This window comes from Sciurus vulgaris (genome assembly GCF_902686455.1).
Source record: "Sciurus vulgaris genome assembly, chromosome: 5".
NCBI classification, from domain to species: Eukaryota; Metazoa; Chordata; class Mammalia; order Rodentia; family Sciuridae; genus Sciurus; species Sciurus vulgaris.
This window is the reverse complement of record NC_136465.1, coordinates 152,426,031-152,446,202: the sequence shown is the minus strand read 5'-3', so window position 1 is coordinate 152,446,202 and position 20,172 is coordinate 152,426,031. Positions and strand designations below refer to the sequence as shown.

Here is a 20,172-nt window from a genome sequence, read left to right as displayed (position 1 = left end):
TGGTAAGATATCACCACCTTTGTTCAATGGAATTTCTTCCACTGAAGTGATACTATGCAAAATTCGTTGTTGTTATAACAAACTTTGTAAGTCTTCATATAATGTTATGAATTGAAACCACTTAGGCAGAGAGATTCAAATCCATGCCAAAAATATGTCAGTAATCCAGATGATTTGCTGTCCCTCCCAGGACAGAAAATGTCTATTGTGGTTAATTTACGTGTTACCAGGTGTTAGCTGGTTTCATTGAGTAGGAAGGACTCTGTTGCTGGCAAGGTGGACAGTCTGCAGTGGAAATACCCACCCTTGATTACTTCTCTGCCAAAACTGGGGTGGATACTGAGACAGAATGACATCAACTGTCCAAGCTGCCAGATTGTTTACTGCCTCTTCCATGATAGACAGTCTTTGGTAGGCATTAACATATCCACAAATTCTCATTCTTTGTGAGAATTCTTGAATATCTATCCATGTTCCTCTTAAGGCTTCCTTGTCCTAGATCTGTCAATAATTTATTACTTAATACTCCTAATGAAGCTTCCAGACCATTCACCGCTGCTTATGAATCTAAATATATAATTACCTCAGGACAGTTTCATTCCATGAAAAGTGAAAAGCCAGGTGCATTGTCCAAAGCTCTGTCCAGTGGCAGTGTTTATTCTCAGGGCTGTCTCACAGGACACCCAAATAATGTGGCTGAAGCATAGCTGCAATCCATTTGTGGCCTTCATCAGCACATTGAGTCAAGCCATTTATGAATCAAGTTCAAACTTTATTTCATTATTTCCATGTGGAAGTTATTTCTTTTATCCATGTGGAATTACTATATGCAAAGGAGGAGTGCAGAGGCAACAGTCATGGGTGACATGACAGTCTGGATCACCTGCTCCTGAGCTTACTCAAGGGCTCTATTGCAGTGAGTACTTAATTGCACATGTACATACCATTTGACAATAGATGGCTATCAGGCCCACATAGTCTGATCCACTTTGTGATTGTCCTGCTGATGCTTTCCATAAACTCCCCAAGTCATATTTTCCATCATAGATATATTTACTATTATAGATTCTTCTGGTTTCATGGCCCAAGAGACAGGAGTGTTTGTTCTGTAACTTGAACTTATTTCTATGTCTGTTCCTAGTTTAGGTCTAATTCAAACAGCAGTATCACTTGGTAGATATTTGTGTTTGTTTTATAATAGTGGGATATATGAGATTTGGTAAGTTCCCCTTTCTTTTGGAAGGGATCTTCCAGCATTGCCCAAATTATTATGTCCTTAAAATATTCATTAATGTATAGGTCTTGCATCTTCTATAGCATAAGTAATCAATGCATCAACAGTTCTTTCTTATCAACTCAGATTAAAAAATTATACAATTGAAAGTATGTACTCTTATTAAATTTTGTACATTGTTCACAAGGTCCAGGTCCCTATCATGACAAAGAATGGTAGAGTTGCTATAAAGTGTTCATCCTATGTGAAGAAAATATGCTTCTGATGCTGCTTCTGGTCCTGATTTCCACGATGAATGAAAAATGATACACTTGCCAAGTAAGTAGTTGCATACCATGTACATAGACTATGCTAATCTCTTCTAATAACCTTCACTACAACTTTAACAGAAGCTGCTTTTTGGTAAAGTTTGGTTAGTCTATGTAATCCACCAAATTTTTTTTTTTGAAGGCACCAGACTAGGGAATTAAGTGGAGCTATAACAAGAGCCATTTCCCATGCATCATTTAGTTCCTTCAGATGGCACCTTTTATCTGTGGGACACAATATTGCTTTGTGTTTATTATTTTTTACTGTTTGAGGGGTTAGAATTTTTAGTCTTTCTCTTGAACTCCCCTACTCTGAGCTCTTTTCCACCAGAGACAGAGGAATTAATACATCAATTCTGCCACCTAGCAAGAACGTTCATTCTAATTATTCATGTAGTAGCTGGGGAAATGACTCAATGAATGGATTTACAAGCCCAATGAATCTACCATAAGCTGAATCTAGACCATAATTCCATTAGTTTGTCCTGTACATTCTCTTTCCTACAGGCACATGGCAGTTATGCTTCATAGTCCCAAGTATCAGTATCAACTCAGATTTGGTGTCCAACATATTTTCTAATGTCTGAGTAGTCTGAATATCCTCCTTCCCCCACTATATAGTTATTTGCATCAATGGTTATAGTTTCATTTGAGGAAGGACTGAGGGGAAAAGTGCAAGGCACACTGTGAGATATTGTAGAATCCTTCCTCTTGAGAATCTGGCTTCTCCTTCAGAAGAGTCCAAATGCGGTTCTGGATTTAAAATCTGACTCAGATCTACAAAACAGTAGGGTCATGGTTTTTATTGGAGTGAGAACCCTCAGCTTCCTAATCATCCATCCTTGAATTATTTTGATTGTGTAGATTGAGCTATAACCCTTGTGGGTTGCCCAACCATCTTGCCTCTTGGGCACCTTGTGCTGTAAAAATACCTCCATAACTCTGTGCAGGTCAGCACCCCCGCTTCCATTTCCTGGCTGCCATTCAGACCTTGCTCCTTATTTCTATAATTGCAGCCACCTGCCTTCTCACAGTTAAACACCACCAGCTGGCCTCTATTATTTTGAGATCTTATCACATCCCCCTCCTATCAGTTCTGTCATAGTTCTTCGACCGCCAGATGGCGAGCTTCTCAGTGATGTTGATGTACTGCTGAATGGTGCATTCCTAATGGTTTTGGAAAACCAAAGGTCTCTGTGTTCTCCCATGAAACATTGCAGATTGATTGGTTTCTTAACTGCTCTGCTTATCACTGGCAGAACCTATAAGCTGGAAAGGGCATGTTATAGCTGAAGCAAGTGTCAGTCAACAAGTGAATGCAAAGACCCAAGGTGCACAAAATGATCTGGGAGGTATCCCATTGCAAAAGAATTGACTTTATTTTCCTTAATAAACCAGTTCCTTTCCCTTACATAATATATGTGCAACCAATTTTAACCCAATGGTGCTAATAAACAGAAAAATTTAGGAAACCTTGCACCAGAGTTCTTATTAGCATTAAACCCATCTATTTCCAATAATTTCTTCTGAGTTACTAAAATATTTAAAATAATTCTTTTAGAAAATAACTTATTAACGGTAGTTTAAATTCACCACTAAAAAGTAAGAAGCATGAATGTTTGGACATTTTCTTTCTTCTTTTTCAACTAATTCAAATCAACATAGATTTTCTCTTATATTTTCTTTCAGATATTTCATAGTTTTTAGTTCCACATTTAAGCAATGACCAATTTTGTATATGGTGTGAGGCACGGATCTGATTTCATTTTATGCCATGTTGAAATCCAATTGTTTATCATGTGTTGAAAAGATAATTTGTTTTTACTAAACTGTCTTCTATCCTTTGTTGAAAACCAAATGACTATGTACATATTTGTGTATATGTAAATATATATACATATGTATATATATGTAAATTTATTTCTGGACCCTATTTTGTCACATTGATTTATTTACCTAACTTCATACCAATACCACACTGTCTTAATTAATGAAATTTTAACATAAGTATTGAAATTAGGTAGGGTAAGTCCTCCAGCATTCTTTATTTTCAGTTGAGTGATTCCAAGTTCTTTACATTTTCATTCTTAGAACCACATTGATAAGTTCTATACATCTCCTCCCCTCCCTCCCAGAAAAAACCTCGTAGAGATTTTATTGGTATTGGATTGAATTTATAGATAAATTTGGCGGGATCTGATATCTTAAAAATACTGATATTTTTAGTCCATGAACATAATATATCTGTTCACTTATTTAGATCTTCTGTAATTTTTCTCAACAATAATTTGCAATTTTTGGTAAACAGGTTTTACATGTCTTTTTGTCAGATGTACCCCTCAGTTTTTCATGTTTTCTTGATGCTATTATAGATTGCATTTTTAAAATTTCAATTTATCATTGTTCAATATGAGTTTATACAAATGCAACTTAACTTTCTATATTGGTATTTTATCTTATAAAATTGTTAAACTGACTTATTAGTTCTAATAACTTTTTGGATGTTTCACTCTAGCAATGATGTTATTTACAAATAAGGAGTTTATCTTATTTCTTTCTAGTCCAAATGAGTTTTATTTCTTTTTATCGCCTTAGCAAGAAACTTCAGTCCAATGGTTAAATAAAAGTGAGTGTGGAAGTCCTTGCCTTGTTCTTGATCTTAAGAAATAAATTCAGTCTTCTTATTTAAGAATAATGTTAATAATGTTAATAATTAATAATGTTAATTATTATAGGTTGAGAAAAGTTTTTTTTTATTTCCAGTGTCTTGAGAACTGATATTTTGAAAATCTGAAATAACGCTGGATTTTGATTATTTAGATTATTATTTTCTTTTTAGTTTTTTAACATAGTGATTTACATTCATTTGTTTTCAAATTTTAGATTAGACTTGTACTTCCTAGGTAAACCCTTGGCCTTGATGTAATATCTTTCAATTCCATATATTGGTGGTTTCAACCTGCTGGCATTTTTGTTGGGCATTTTTACATCTTTGTTCATAAAAAAAACATTCATCTGTTTCCTTTTCTTGCAACATTTTTGCTCGGTTTCAGTTTTAGAATAGCATTTGCTTCATGATGAAGTTGTAAAGTTTTTCTCCGCTAAAATTTTCAGGTAGACATTTTTTTTTTTTTTTTACTTCTGTATTATCTTTTTTTTCCCATTTTTTTATTGTAAACAAATGGGGTACAACTTGTTTCTCTGTTTGTACATGAAGGAGAGGCATACCATTTGTGTAATCATATGTTTACATTGGGTAATGGTGTTTGATTCATTCTGTTATTTTTTCCTTCCCCACACCCCTCCCACCCCTCTTTTCCCTCTATACAGTCCCTCCTTCCTCCATTCTCATCTCCCTCCCACCCTCCATTATGTATCCTCATCTGCTTATCAGGAAGATCATTCGTCCTTTGTTTTTTCAGATTGGCTTATGTCACTTAGCATGATATTCTCCGATTTCATCCATTTGCCTGCAAATGCCATAATTTTCTTATTCTTTATGGCTGAGTAATATTCCATTGTGTGTATACATATACATGTATACACACCACAGTTTCTTTATCCATTCGTCAATTGAGGGACATCTATGTTGATTTCACAATCTGGCTATTGTAAATTAAGCAGCTATGAACATTGATGAGGCTGCATCACTGTAGTATGCTGATTTTAAGTCCTTTGGGTATAGGCCAAGGAGCAGGAATAATTGGGTCAAATGGTGGTTCCATTCCAAGTTTTCTAAGGAATCTCCACACTGCTTTCCAGAGTGGCTGCACTAATTTGCAACCCCACCAGCAATGTATGAATGCACTTTTCTCCCCACATCCTTGCCAATACCTATCGTTGCTTGTATTTTAATTATTTATTTATTTTATGTTTGATAAGTTTAACCAATAAATCTTATCTAGGCCTGGAGCTTTCTTTTTAAAATACATTGACACAAAATTTAATTCCTTTAATAAATACAGGACTATTCAGGTTATCCGAGAGGATTCAAAGCAGGCTTCACCTCTGCCCAACTGATAGACTCGCTTCTGATGGCAACTGGGGCAAAGGCATGTTTGCCAACACGAAAGACTTGTACAGGACAGAGGAAAGAAAATAGAAAAGCGCCAGTTTCAATGAGAATTTTTTAAATGTACTTGTGTATTGTGGCACTGGAAAAAAATATACAAAGGGGTTTTCTTAGTCTAAATTCCCCTAAATTTATGTTATGTTCTTATCAGACTTCATTAACTCCCATATGTCATATGAAAGTAATAAACTAGATAGCTCGCAGCAATACCTAATATGTCGTATTACAATGGATACAAAGTAACATAAGTGTCAAGAAATTAAAATCTTCTACTCATGCGTTATTTTGCAAACTCATTTTTATATCGGTTGAATTATTTTCTTAACGCATTCATAAAGTTAGTCATTACTGACCACCATTTACTGAAAAGTATTTTATGCACCAGGCAGTGTTTAAGGCCTGGAAATTTAATGCTAAAAATGCTAAAACCAGCATAAGGAATCAAATAAAAAATAAAAGCATAAATCTATGGTCATCTGAAATTTCTATAAAATGAAGCCAGATAATGTGAACGGTAATGATCTAGGAGCTGCTATAGACTGGGGGTTCAGACGGGTATTAGTATGGGCTTTAAGTTAAAACCTCAAGGATAAAAAAGAACTTGGCACAAACAAATCCCAACAAAGGAAACAATTCACTACGGAATGACGGGGGCCTATCTGAGGATCTCTGAAGCCCACAGAGCTAGAGCAGATTGAGGGAACTGCAGCCAGGAGAAGATAAAGTAAGAGAAGGATCAAACATAGGAGGCCCTTTAGTCCAAGGTACTTTAGTGTAGGAGAGAGGGCCTCAAGTAGAAAAGTGACATTCTATGATTGACATGCTAGGGGATTACCCCAGATAGCAGACTCAGGCTAGAGTGGAAAGAGGTAATCGGGTGACAGATGATGATGGTTTGGAATGGAGTGACAGAAATGAAGACAAGCTGATGGTATGTGCTGTAGGTACACATGCATAAGCAGAGGTGCCGCTGGATTGAGTATGGAATTGGGGAACATCTCCCTTCAGTTCATTCTCAAACTTTGGCCTTAGCAATGGTGCACTGTCATTTTCTGAGATAGAAAGTATTAATAAAAAGATTTGCAAGAAAGGGAATTAAAATGACTTGTGGATATGTTAAATTTGGAGTATCCAAGGATATTCCAGTGGAAATGTCAAACATGCATCTGTATATCAATGCAGAGCTAGGGGGAAGCTATTCATCCATTCATTGATTCCAGAAGCACTTGTAAAGAACTATTATGTGTTAGGTAACTGTGCTAACAGTGGGGATATTGATATAAGGAAAAAGTAAGATCATCCCTTACTTTAAAACGTTTTCTTTCTGGTAGAAGAAACAGATAAATAAATGCATAATTACTATATAGTACAATAAGTAGTATAATAAAGGGACAGAGCACTTTAAATATGAAATGATGGCACAGTTACTTCTACTTAAGGGAGCCAGTAAAGGACTTAGTAAGAAGTGACATTTTAAGAGTTGCTAACAATTTTAAAGTTGGTAGTATTTTATCTTTAGTACAAACATGATGCCAAGTTACTAGAGTAGAATTTCTGAAAATAATCTTGTAAATGTGCATGAGATCATTGAAAGCTGAGCTTAGTATCTTCAGAAAAACAATATGGGAAATTATCTTCAAATATAAATAGAGACAAATGGAAGAACCAGTGAACTACATGGGCTAAAATTAGCACATTTCTCATATGTCGTATTTTGTCTTATTAGTTTTATCACATTTTTACATTATCCAATGAGTAATTCAGTGGACATCAATTTTCTTTCCATCTCCTTTAATATTGTCTAGGCAAGTGAGAATATTTCAAGGTGTATTTTAAAAATAGCAATAAGTGTTCACATCCTCCAGGTAGTCTCTTGGCTGCAAATATATACCAGATTTTATTTTTAAATGCTTGCTGCTATTATTATCTACTCTACTTAATTAAGGACTTTGTTAACTTCTTGTCCTACCTTTGTCTGCTTCTGCTTCACATATAGCCTTGAAAGCACCAGTGAAACTGCTTGAAACCAAAAGTTTAATTGCTTCTTGTGACCTCCTGGAAATTGTGAGTCAGAGGGGTGGGGAGATGAATGATTAGGTAGATAATTTTTCTCTGCATTCCTGGCACAGTGTAAAGAAACAAGAAAACTCTACAAGGAGGATGCATCTGCCAGTTTTCTGGCCCCCATTCCCTGCCAGCCCATGGGATTAACCAAAAAGTCAATCATATCCTTCCATGGATGAGGGGTTCTTCCCATCCTCTTGGTTCTGCAGAGTCTGCCTCCTGCAGATCCTGATTGCTCACTGTGCTCTGGAGTCTAATCCCCATGTGACTCTGAAGTGTATGTGCTGTCTTCCTCCCCCGGGGTGTGACTGCTCTCAATCTCATCTCTCCAGTGTTGGGGGTGGTGTGTTCAGCCATCCCCACACACCTAGAAAAAGAATTTCTCCATCACCATTGGAGTGAATAGGAGATAATTAAAACAAGTTGTTGCTGGGATACACATAGCTCTGTGCCCTGGCCAAGCACAGAGCACTTTAAGAACAGGGAGAGTGCACCTTCACTCCAAGAACAGTGATTTGATGGCACCTAATTTTCAAGGTGACAGCAAGAAATATTTTTCCTGTTGTACCATCTTAATATTTCCTAAATATTTTGGAAACTTGATGTTGCATGTCCAAGGCTCATGTTTCCTTCCTGCCTTTTTCTTTCACCATTTGGTTTAGTCCTCTACCTGTATATTGTTTTGATTCTCAACTCTGCATCAATTGGTCCTGTCCTAACAACACTCTCCTTTCTGGGTGTGTGTTGGGGGGGCGTCTTTCTAATGTATATATCACACTATGTCACCCCGGAAAAGGGGTCAAGAAACAAGTTTTCTGCCCTATCAGATCTTTCCCATAATACTCTTGTGACCCTCAGCTTCTTCAACTATGATGCTTCAAGTCTGGGTTGGAGCCTACTCTTTGGGCATCAAGTTCAATAGTTATGTTGTTTGTATGGGTCTCATCATTTTGATTGGAGCATTATACATTTTCTATAGCACTAGAAAACTTTTCTTTAAAAATATAAAAACCTTCCTTATAAATTCAAGCATAAGCAATAGGTATCACTCCTGTTTCTACTTCTCAGATTAGCATGGTGGATGAAAAATTGACTGACACCTATTATTCGTATAGGTGTGCCTGAGATGATTCACACAATAGGCTGTGACCCAGATGCAGTTCAGTCTCCAAGGGCATGGAATTTTTCAGGAAAAAGAGTTAACACTATCAACTTTGTAGCTACTGCATGCATAGCCACTAGCATCACACATGGTACACACACACAGATACTCATCCATTTCCTAATTTCACATAATCAATTTCTCATTTATTTCACATCTCCCTGAAAAAATATTCTGTTTCCATTTGACTCTGATGGAAGATATGCTCCCCTGTTGTAGGGGACACCTGATTCTCCTACAGACTGGAACTGCGGTGAGAACACTTCGCATTGTCAGGGAGGAGGAGATTGATTTCCGCAAATGGAGTCAAATTGCAACTGAAAGTGATAGCCCCAGAACTGCCTTCGCCTTCTGTCTGACACTGATCCTCCCTCCGCGTGCCAGCTTGTTATCTCGCAGACAGAGGGGAATTGCAGCTTGACGTAATTCATGGCAGTTTTACAAGGGGGAGTGGGAAAGAGAGACTGGCATGATGCTTTAATTGACAGTGGTTTGCAGCCCACAATGATGGCATGAGACACTTAAAGAGGAAGGAAAGTATTTGTGAACTAAAGTTACATTTAAATGTCACAGAGATCATTTTGAAAATGGTAAGAAACCCCACAATACACAATTCTAGTCCAGGCAAGTATTTAGGAGATTTGACTGTAATAACATGACATTTCCCAGCTCAGACTTTGGTCTTCCCTGCAGATTTATGATAATTTAATTCCCTTTTGAGTCTTTGTAGTGCCTTGGTGATTTTCCAAGGGCAGATTAAAGACAGTTCTTGGGCTATGGAATACATCACCATTACCCAAGTTAGGACATGGTAATTGGTACCAATGAATGAACGCATTTACTCGGGAAGGGTTCTGAGATCAAACAGGTCTAATGAAATTGTCTTAAAAGGATTCTTCACATCATTTTTAAAAAGTGTCCATAACCCCATCAATTTACATTGAAAGTTTCTTTCAGCCTTCTGGAGAGATCAGTGTGGACACTTACTTTTCATAAAACTGAGTGGATGCCGCCCTCTATTACATGAGCTATGTGCATCCAAGCGTGCTCTCAGCCTCTGTTCATCCCAGACTTTTTGCATTAAATATTGTAGACAATACAGTTTTAATGGAGAAGGAAACTACGGGCACAAGGAACAAAGATTCCCTCTTCTAGGGAAGGCACTTAACTGTACATTAAAATACATTGTAACACAGGAGCATTCAGTATCCACAGGCTCAGGTTTTAAAGAATGAATATAGTCCTTGTCATGTCATCTGATGTAAATCTTAGGTGAGGCATAACTCTCATCTTCCCTTTAGTTCCCAATTGTCCCCTGACTTGTCTGCCCCACCTCCATGACCCTTCACTCTCAACAGACAACACTGTCCCTGCAGCTGGAAAAGACAGCAGTGAAAAGCAGAAACCTTCACAATTTCCTCTTCTCTACTCCCTTAACAGAAGCTTCTTGAAGAGGGGAACCCTGTGACATTCTTTTTTGCTGCATGTTCTCTACCTGCTACCACCCATCTCCTAACCACGTTGTTCCACCGAAAGATTCTCTATCATCAACAGTGACTTTCTAACCAGCAAATTAAACCAGCATCCGCTGCATGGTTCTACTTAACCCTGGTGGCATCTGATTTTAAAATCTACTCTTCCTTTCTCTTCTGTTTGGTTCTAACTCCAAATACCATTTTCTCTCATCTTAACTATCCCCCACCCCGCTCTTTTTAATATCTCCGATTGTTCCATTTCATTTTGCACCAAGAAGTTCCCTATGCTTGCTTAGGGTAGAGGTGAGGGAGACACATGCTTGACCAAGTATTTTTGAAGTCAAGCAACATTCAACCCCCTCAATGCTGGCTCCTCTTCCTGCCTTTTGTATTTGTAATTACCCCTCTATTACCATTTCCCCTCCAATTCCTTGGACAGTCATGGAGATAGAAAGTCCTTCAATTAATAATTGGTATATAGTAAGTACTTAATTAACATCAGCAAATTATAGGTGGATTTAAATAATCTATTATAAATATTTTAAAATTTTCTGTAATTTGCTTTTACCATTAATTCTGAATAGGACTTAAGTCAATTTAATTTACATCCAAATTGAAACCATCCATAAATTATCCTATCATTTCTTTCTTCTTTCCTCTGTATTAAATGATTTCTTTTATTGGACTTTAGGTCAATAGCTCTTTATATATTTCAACAGAATACCAGTAAAGATTTTTCTATAATTTCTCACATAATTAAAAATATATAATTACATAGGTATTAATTTTATTGTAAAGGTAAAGGTATTGCTTAATGTAATGAAACTGGAAGTTACATATTTGCTTCATTTGATGAGTCAATTATTCTAAAAGGTACATTAGCAACAGAAATCACCATGTGAAGCATTTGTGGATTTAGTTTTCATCACAGACACAGAATCTTCCTCCAAAGCCTTTGAAAAGGTTGCTAATGAGACCAAAAAATGAGCCATACCCTCTGGCTGGCATAAGGAAAGGACTGATATGAAAAAGAGGGAAAAAAAATCACAGAGAAATCAGGCATTTAGATTTGGTAGAAAAATGCAGAAGACCAAAACTCAAATTATACCTGCAGTACTACTAGCTTGCTGATAGAGCATTTAACAGCTCGAAATGGGATATTTTTTTGGGGGGAAGGTTGGATACCGGGGATTTAACCTGAGGATACCTAAATGGGATGCTATTAGTTGGGAAGAATCCCATATATTTACTTAGAAGTGCTGAAGTGTTCTTTATGGACAGTGAGCACTACAAACATCTAAAAGATTATTTAGACTACCTTATATCCAATAAATATAAATAATCTGTTGATTAAATTAAATTGGACCACACCTCAAATGCCTTTTTCCTAAAGCATGACACCCTATGGATCATGCAGATGACTCCTCTGTTCCCTTCTTACACTCCTGTTACTTTATCTCCCTAAGTTTACTTTGTGCATCTATAAACCTTGTGCATCTATAAACCTTGCGGAGTTATTGAGATACCACAGGTACCTGCTTGACACATGGTAAACAGTCGACATCTCCGTCTACTTTTCTGGTTTCATCTCCACCAATTCCTTCATATGCATCTTCCAAAACTTCTAGACCGCCGGTGTTCATGCTGTGCAAGGTCACACTGTCTCATGCCCGCCTGCTTTCACTCATCTCCAGGGAGCATTGCTCCTTCATTTGCCTTTCTGCTCACATTTTTCCTGCAAAAATACCTGGGCCTCCGTAAAGAACATTTACTTGTCTTCCCGATGTCTGTCACTCCTGACCATGTAGGTGAGAACTTGATTTCTGTTTGGAATGAATGACTTCTATTCCAAAGCCGTTCATGACCGGGGTAGCAATATTTTCACTAGGTCTTAAAAAATGGTATGCCAGGTAAGACATCTGGCAATGTTTGTCACCATCCTTTAGGGAGGACATTTCTTTTATTGTGCTAATGTTTAAAAAAAATATATATATATATATATATATATAGAGAGAGAGAGAGAGAGAGAGAGAGAGAGAGAGAGAGAGCACTGTCAGAAAATAAAGCAGTATTTTTAAAACATATCTGAATTTGAACTGCTACAAAAATCTAAAGAATACAAAGCTCCAGAAAGATGGGAAACTCTTGTTGGGCAAAGAATTCAACTTTAAATGTTTTTTTTAATAAACATCTTGATAATTTTCAAGTGTACAGTTCAATAGTGTTAAGTATATTTACACAGTACTTAAGAGTTCTCCCTCCCCTTTCCTCTCTCTTCCTCCCCCTCCCCCTCTCTCCCCCCACTTCCTCTCCTCCCCCACTTCCTCTCCCCTCTCCCTCTCCCCCCGAACCTCTCTCTTTTGTAGCTGGTTTATTTCCCTTAGGTCTATTCATATTTTCTTCATCTTCATGTTTTTTATTGAGGTAGGTTTTGTGATTTTAGGAATTTGTCCGTTTTAGATGAAATGGACAAATGGCTCAAAGTATCCATAGAAGCCTTTTTACTTCTGTAGAATCCAGAATAATGTGTCCACTTTCATATCTGATTTTAATGATTTCAATATTATCTTTCTTTCCTTAGTCCATTTAGCCAAAGCCTTGCCAATTTTGTTGTTGTATTTTAAAATAACTTTGGTTCCAGTGATTTTTTTCTTTTTGATTTCATTTATATTTGTCTTAATACTTATTATTTTCTTCCTCCTGTTAACTGCTTCAAGAGTGCATAGTTTAATTTCTAAATATTTCTGAATTTTATATTTTCCATCAACTGCTGGTTTCTAACTTCTTCCCATTTTGGTCAAAGAAGATACGCTTTATGTTATCTATCATCTGAAGTCAATTAAGACTCAATTTATGGTTTAAACAAAATTTGGGAAAATTTAATTTAAATTAAATAGAAACTCTGGAAATGTCTCATGACTCTTGAGAAGAACATACCTTCTGTTTTTTTTTTTTTGTTTTTTTTTTCCCTGTCACTGGGGATTGAACCCAGGGTTACTCTTACCACTGAATGACCTCCCTCCCCAGTTCTGTTTTTAAAGACAGGATCTTTTATCTTCAAGACAGGATCTTGCAAAGTTTCTGAGGTTGGCCTCTAACTTGTACACTTTCTGCTTGAGCCTCCCAAGTCTCTGGAACTGTGGTTTTGGGATAAAATATTCTGTATGTTTGATGTAGTTGTTTTATTATGCTGTTTATATTTTTTATCAATTATTTATCTTTTATTTGATTGTTCTATTTGTTAAGTATTAAGTGGGTTGTTAAAGTCTTTTAACTATTACTGAATAACTGCCCATTTCTCCCCTCAGTTGTATTATATTTTTGTCCCATATTTTGATGTCTACTAATAGGTATGTAAGTGTTTATACTTATACATATACATATATATGTGTGTATATATATTTTTTTCTTTGTTGGTACTGGGGATTGAACTCAGGGGCACTCAACCACTGAGTCACATCCCAAACCAGATTTTTTTGTTGTTGTGGTATTTTATTTAGAGACAGAGTCTTACTGAGTTCCTTAGAAACTTGCTATTGCTGAGGCTGACTTTGAACTCGCAATCCTCCTGTCTCAGCCTCCTGAGCAATTTGGATTACAGGCATGCACCACCATGCCTGGACTGTTATATATTTTTGGTGTTTAAACATATTCCTATATTATATTTCTATATAGTGTTCTTCTTTGTTGTAAGTTCTATAAATTCAAAGTTTATTTTGGTATAGTAAAGTGATGGTATTCTCTTTTGATTACTATTAGATCTAGTTCTTTTAGTATATTGTTTGAATCCTCTATTTCCTTATTTATATTCTAACTGATCACTCTTACTAAAATACAGAATATTTTTTCCATCCTTTCACTTGCAACTTATTTGTGTCTTTGAATCTAAAGCAAGTCACTTGTACACAACATATAGTTGGATCATTTTTTAAAATTCTGTCACTCATTGTCTCTTGATTGGATAATTTAATTGGCTTACTTTTAAAGCAATTATTGATAAGGCTGAACTCTTGTGTCACTTGCTATTTGCTGTCTATATGCATTATTGATATTTTATCCCCATTTCTTGCATTACTACCTTGCGTCTAATTGATTTTTTTCAGTGAAACTTGAAATTCCTTTATCATTTAGTTTTGTGCATTTTTTTTGCTATTACCATGAGTATTATATTTAATATCCTAAAGTGATAGCACAATACTTTGAGTTTATACCTTGTGATAGTTAAACTTTTGCCTCCCTGATCAAAAAATTCCTGACAAGAACAACTTAGGGGAGGAAAGATTTTATTTAGACTCATCGTTTCAGAGGTCCAGTTTTTGTTGGCTGACTAGCAGGCAGAAACATCACGAAAGGCAGCGATAGAGGAAAGCTGTTCAGTTCATGGTAACTGGGTAGCAGAGAGAGAAAAAAGAGAGAAAGAGAGAAAAAGTGAGAGAGAGAAAAAGTGAGAGAGAAAAAGAGATAGAAGAAGAAGAAAAGAAGAAGAAGAAAAAAGAAAAGAGGAGGGGGGGAGGGGTTGGGGAAACAAAAAATACTACCAAATCATGCCCCACCTCCAATCTATTTCCTCCAATCAGGTCCCAACTCCTAATAGTCCATCCAGTTATCAATGAATTGACTCGAAAGGTCATATTAAAATTGAAAGTTAAAAAATACTAGATTTTAGACTAATTAAAAAAAATCTATTAGTCTCTTAAGTTACATAGGAAAAAATTGGAGTTTTACGTCATTGTTATGATACTAGTTTTATAATCTTCCATGAATTTATCTTTACTGAAATCTTTATTCCTTCAAGCAGATTGCAGTTTCTATCCATTTCTCTTTTATTTCAATCTGTAGAACTTCACTTATCATTTCTTCAGAGTAGGTCAAGTGGTAACAAACTCTCAGATTTTGTTTATCTGAGAATGTCTTTATTTTTTTCTCAATTTTGGAAGACAGTTTTGCCAATAGAAGATTATTGGTCGACATTTTTTTTTCTTTTAAATTTGAATGTCAGTCCTGTCATTCTGACCTTCAAATTTTCTGATGAGAAACCTACAATAATATTATGTAAGATACTTTGTGGTGAGTTGCTTCTTTGCTGCAGCTCTTAAATGTCTCTGTTTGTCTTGATATATTTTGATTAAAATGTGTCTTGAGATTAGATCTGAGATTATCCTACTTGGGGTAAATTGACTTTCTTGGATCTTTGTATTCATATATCTTTCACCAAATTTGAAGGTTTGGCCCATTGATTCTTCAACTATTTTCTGACTCCTTTTTCTGCTTCTTCTGGGACTCTCACAGTGTCTGTGTGGGTCTACTTGTCACATTAGACTTTGTTCATTGTGTTCGATCTTTCTTATGTTTCTCAGATGCAGTAATTTGAGTTCTTTGATGTTTTCTTCAGCCTCCTTGAATGGGTCTTTAACTCTCTATGGTCAATTTTTTTACTTCATTATATTATTTTCATCTTCACAATTTATATTTTCTTTTCAGGTTTTCTACATTTTATTAAAATTTATATTTTGTTCATACATCATTTCTTGACTTTTTCCATGTTTACCTTTAGTTCTTTGAGCATCTTTAAAATAATTATTTTTTTTATTTTTACAGACTGCATTTTGATTCATTGTACACAAATGGAGTACAATTTTCATTTCTATGGTTGTACAAGATGTAGATTCACACCATTCATGTAATCATACATGTAAATAGGGTAATAATGTCTATCTCATTCCACTATCTTTCCTTCCCCTGCCCCCTCCCCTCTCTCATTTCCCTCTATGTAATCCAAAGTTCCTCCCTTCTTCTCTTACCCCCACCACCTCACTCACATTATGTATCATCATCCACTTATCAGGGAAAACATTCAGCCTTTGGTTTTTTGGGATTGGCTTATTTCACTTAGCATGATATTCTCCAATTCCATCGATTTATCTGCAAATGCCATGATTTTATTCTTCTTTATGGCTTTATCCATTCATCTACTGAAAGGCATTCAGGTTTGTTGCACAATCTAGCTATCATGAACTGAACTCCTATAAACATTGATGTGGCTGCTAGGTATTGTCATGGGTGTGGGGAAAAAGGTACACTTGTACATTGCTTGTGGAGATTCAAATTGGTGCAGCTACTCTGGAAAACAGTATGGAGATTCCTCAGAAAACTTGGAATGGACCAACCTTTGGACCCAGTTAAGATAATTATTCTAAAGATTTGTCTTATAGAACCATCACTAAGTCTTTTTATTTATTTATTTATTTATTTATTTATTGGAATTTTGTTTGTTAAAAAGGGGACATAATTTACTAATTCTTTTTTTTAATTATCTTTTTTATTTTTGCGGACTGCATTTTGATTCATTGTACACAAATGGGGTACATCTTTTTATTTCTATGGTTGTGCATAATGTAGATTCATATCACTTGTGTAATCATACATGTACATAGGCTAATGATGTCTATCTCATTCCACCATTTTTCATAACCCCTCCCCCTCCTCCCTCTCATTTGACACTATGTAATTTAAAGATTCTCCATTCTCCTCTTATCTCCACTAATTCTTTGTATGCCTTTAGATTTTGTTGTTGTTGAAAGTGATATTTAAAACAAAAAATATAAATTGTGAATATCAGATCCTTTTCCACCCCTAGGTTTTTTTTTTTCCCCTCTTCTTTTTTTTTTTTTTTTTTTTTTTTGTTTTTGTTTTTGTTATTGTAGGCTCTCTCTGTGCCAAGAATCCACCTGAAGGGTAAAATGTAGGTCTTTTTAGGTCTTTTCTGAACTAAATCTTTTCCCTGGACATGCAAAACAACTTTCTAATTGTTCTCATATATTCGATGACTTTTAAATTTCCTAGTCTTTAATATATAAATCCCAAGAGAGGATGAAAAGAAAACTGAAAGATAAGAAGGTACCAGCTCTTCAACTCCTCTGGATTTCAGCTCAACCAATGGCGGAAGGACTTGCAACAGGGATGGGAAGTGAAAAAAAACAATAGCACCCCTCTTTTTTACCTTTGGGTCAGAAGCAGCATGGTCAGTAGTAAGAAAATAGATGCTCAGTATTTGAAGGACAGAGTATATTTTGCACAGCATAGTTCCCACAAACTTTGTGCATATTTTTCTGAAATGAGCACACAGCTGCCTAGCATGGGTCTGAAGAATGGGCGATAGGCAGTTGCTAGTATGATGAAAGGTGAGGTAGACAAAACTGACTGTAATTTATCATTCAAGTTTTGCCCCTTGAAGTTGCAAGCTTTAGGTAGGTACAAGAATTCCAGAATGATTGCCTCAGAGAGATGCTACCAGTGTACTCTTGTCCAGGTGGGGAGACGGATTTTTGATGCTTCCTACTCTACCTGCATACCTGATTCCCTGTATTCATTCTTTCTTTCAAAGATATTCTACACATTGCTTTAGTGAATGCATTACATCAAAATTGTACATTTGCTTCTAGAGCAGACCCCAGAGAACTGTCATCCTCTCCTTTGCTCTTGCTTAAAAACTAAGGGCTTTCTTAAAATAGGTTTCTGCCCATCTAAAAACCTGTACTTCCCAGACTTCCCTGCTGCTAAGGATACCCACAATTCTGATCAGTGGGAGTGAATGAAATACTGATGGTCATTAAATAAATCGATTTGCTGGCCTTCTTCTGTCTAACTGGATTTCTGGTGTGAGGCTAGACATGAAGCATTCATTTTGGAATCATGAGGCGAACATTAAAATGAAAGTCATATAGAAAGGATTATGAAATAAAAATGTAAAAAAGAAGCTAGAGCAACATTATGGAGCCTCTGTATCACTCCTGAGTGTACACTTTGGATTTTTTTTTAATACAAAAATTATCAACCTGTTGGAAATATCAACCTGTTTGGTGAAGCCAGAGTTCCTAATTTTTTAACTTCATAGAACACATAGAAGATTGAAATATTTGATATTTGTATAGAAAAGGACATTAATCTACAAAGTTGAATATTCATAAGGCTCTGTCTACTCTCAGGCAGAGGAATGGGGATCATTAACTTGTCACAACTGTAACCCCCTGGCAAAACATGACTGCATTATACAGCACAACTATTGGGAATCCCTGATAAACCATAAGGGATTGTTCAGGTAGATGAACACAATTTCTTATTGATCCAGTTTCACCAGCAACACGTGAGATTATTGAAAGACAAACTACCCATTGTTTGTCATGTTTCTCTCTCACCTAGCACAGTGACAGAAACTTAGTAGTTCCTCAATAAATTTGGTATAAATTAACTAAAAAGAAAGAAAAAGCCAATGGTTCAGACTGACTGGTTTCTTCACAGTTCTGTTGACTTCTGATTCTAAGCCTTTACTCATTTTCTCCCTGCCTGAAAAAACTTGACTCCTGTCCATGCAGCCAAATTCTACTCATTATTTGAAGTCCCATTATTTGAAGTCCCTCTTCAGTCCATCTCTTCTGTGAAACTGTTTTAAATGTTTGCTTTAGGCAAATATCCTGAGATGGATTAGCAGCATCTTCTTAAAATATGAAACTAGGAAATTGCATGCATCAATTTGGCCAGAATCTCTTTGAAGTAAGCAATAAGCTTTCCTAGAATTCCAAAATTCTTGGAACCACATACAAAGATACTATCATTTATCACAGAATCTTTACTGGATTTGGTATGTAGCTCAACTTATGATTATATTTTGATGGTAAAGTAGGATTCAAATGCTTTCCAAAGGGCTTTTATTTTCTTGAACAATTTGCTCCTATCTAATTCATTGATTTTCAACATCACAGAGAAGAGTGAACCTTTCTTTAAATATTTAGATACCTCTAGATCAATGCTTAAAGGGTTGTCCTGAGCTCTAATTTTGTCTTTGCACAATGAAATTATTCTTTGTTCATTGTGAAACTTCTTCCTTTGATTTCTCATTTTTTCTTATTCTTCAGTATCTGGGGCAAAGTATTTGCTCAGGTGTGTCTATGTGTACATTTACACCATCAAAAGTTATTGCCTTTTGTGGACCTATATGCTGTGAATTGGACTTTGTATAGACAGTCTGGTGTATTTTCTTTCTATTCAGCTCTTTTAGTGTCTTTGGAAAATTATGCAGGAGGTCATTTGATTCTGTCACAAGGAACATTGCCACTTAACATAGCAAGTGCTTTTGTATATTTAAGTTTCCTTCAGTGGTTTCAATTTTTTTTTTTTTATTTTTAATTTTTGGTGCTATGAATTGAACCCAGGGTTACTTTACCACTGAACCACAATCCAAGTCCTTTTTAAAAAATTTTGAGACAGAGTCTCATGAAGTTGCTGAGGGTCTTGCTAAGGTAGTTTCCAATTTCATGTATGAACTGTTTCTAGAACATGCAATCTATTAAGACTTTTGCTATTTAATGGAATTTAATAAGTAATTTCGACCGATAAAAATGACAGAATTCTTAGAGATGGCAAAAAGAGGAAAGTATTGAAAAAAATGTACACTGGGAATGGGACCCAAAATCTCTATGTTACCTTTTAAAAATCCATGTGACTTTAGGCAATAAATATGTTACTTTATGCCTCAGTTTTCCTATTTATAAAATGAAGAGGATTCTAGACTTATCTACAAGAACACAGTGCATTTCTTATAACATATTCCAAGTTCTTTGTTAACTTAAGAATGATTTTGAACCCAGCTACATTTTTTGGTGACCCTGTAGCCACACATTAACCTTCATTTTCCCATTAAAAGGGAATCATATTTTTCATGTTTTAGTAACAAATTTGCTATTTTGCACTGAACAATAATTCTGAATCATTGAAAAAATGTACCCCTTGACTAGTTCTCTGTTGATTTGCTCCCAGTTTTGCTCCTCACTTGGAGTATTTTTGTATCAATTTCTCTACTC

The 20,172-nt window shown here is 35.8% G+C and overlaps 1 long non-coding RNA gene across 1 annotated transcript in view; it reads left to right on the top strand.

The window, feature by feature from the left end:
• The first annotated feature begins 1,421 nt into the window (after positions 1 to 1,421).
• LOC306660770 overlaps positions 1,422 to 20,172 on the top strand; it is a 152,366-nt gene continuing 133,615 nt past the window's right edge. The window contains exon 1 of the long non-coding RNA XR_013763743.1: positions 1,422 to 1,552. This is a non-coding gene — a long non-coding RNA (uncharacterized lncRNA). The remainder of the gene's footprint in view (positions 1,553 to 20,172) is intronic.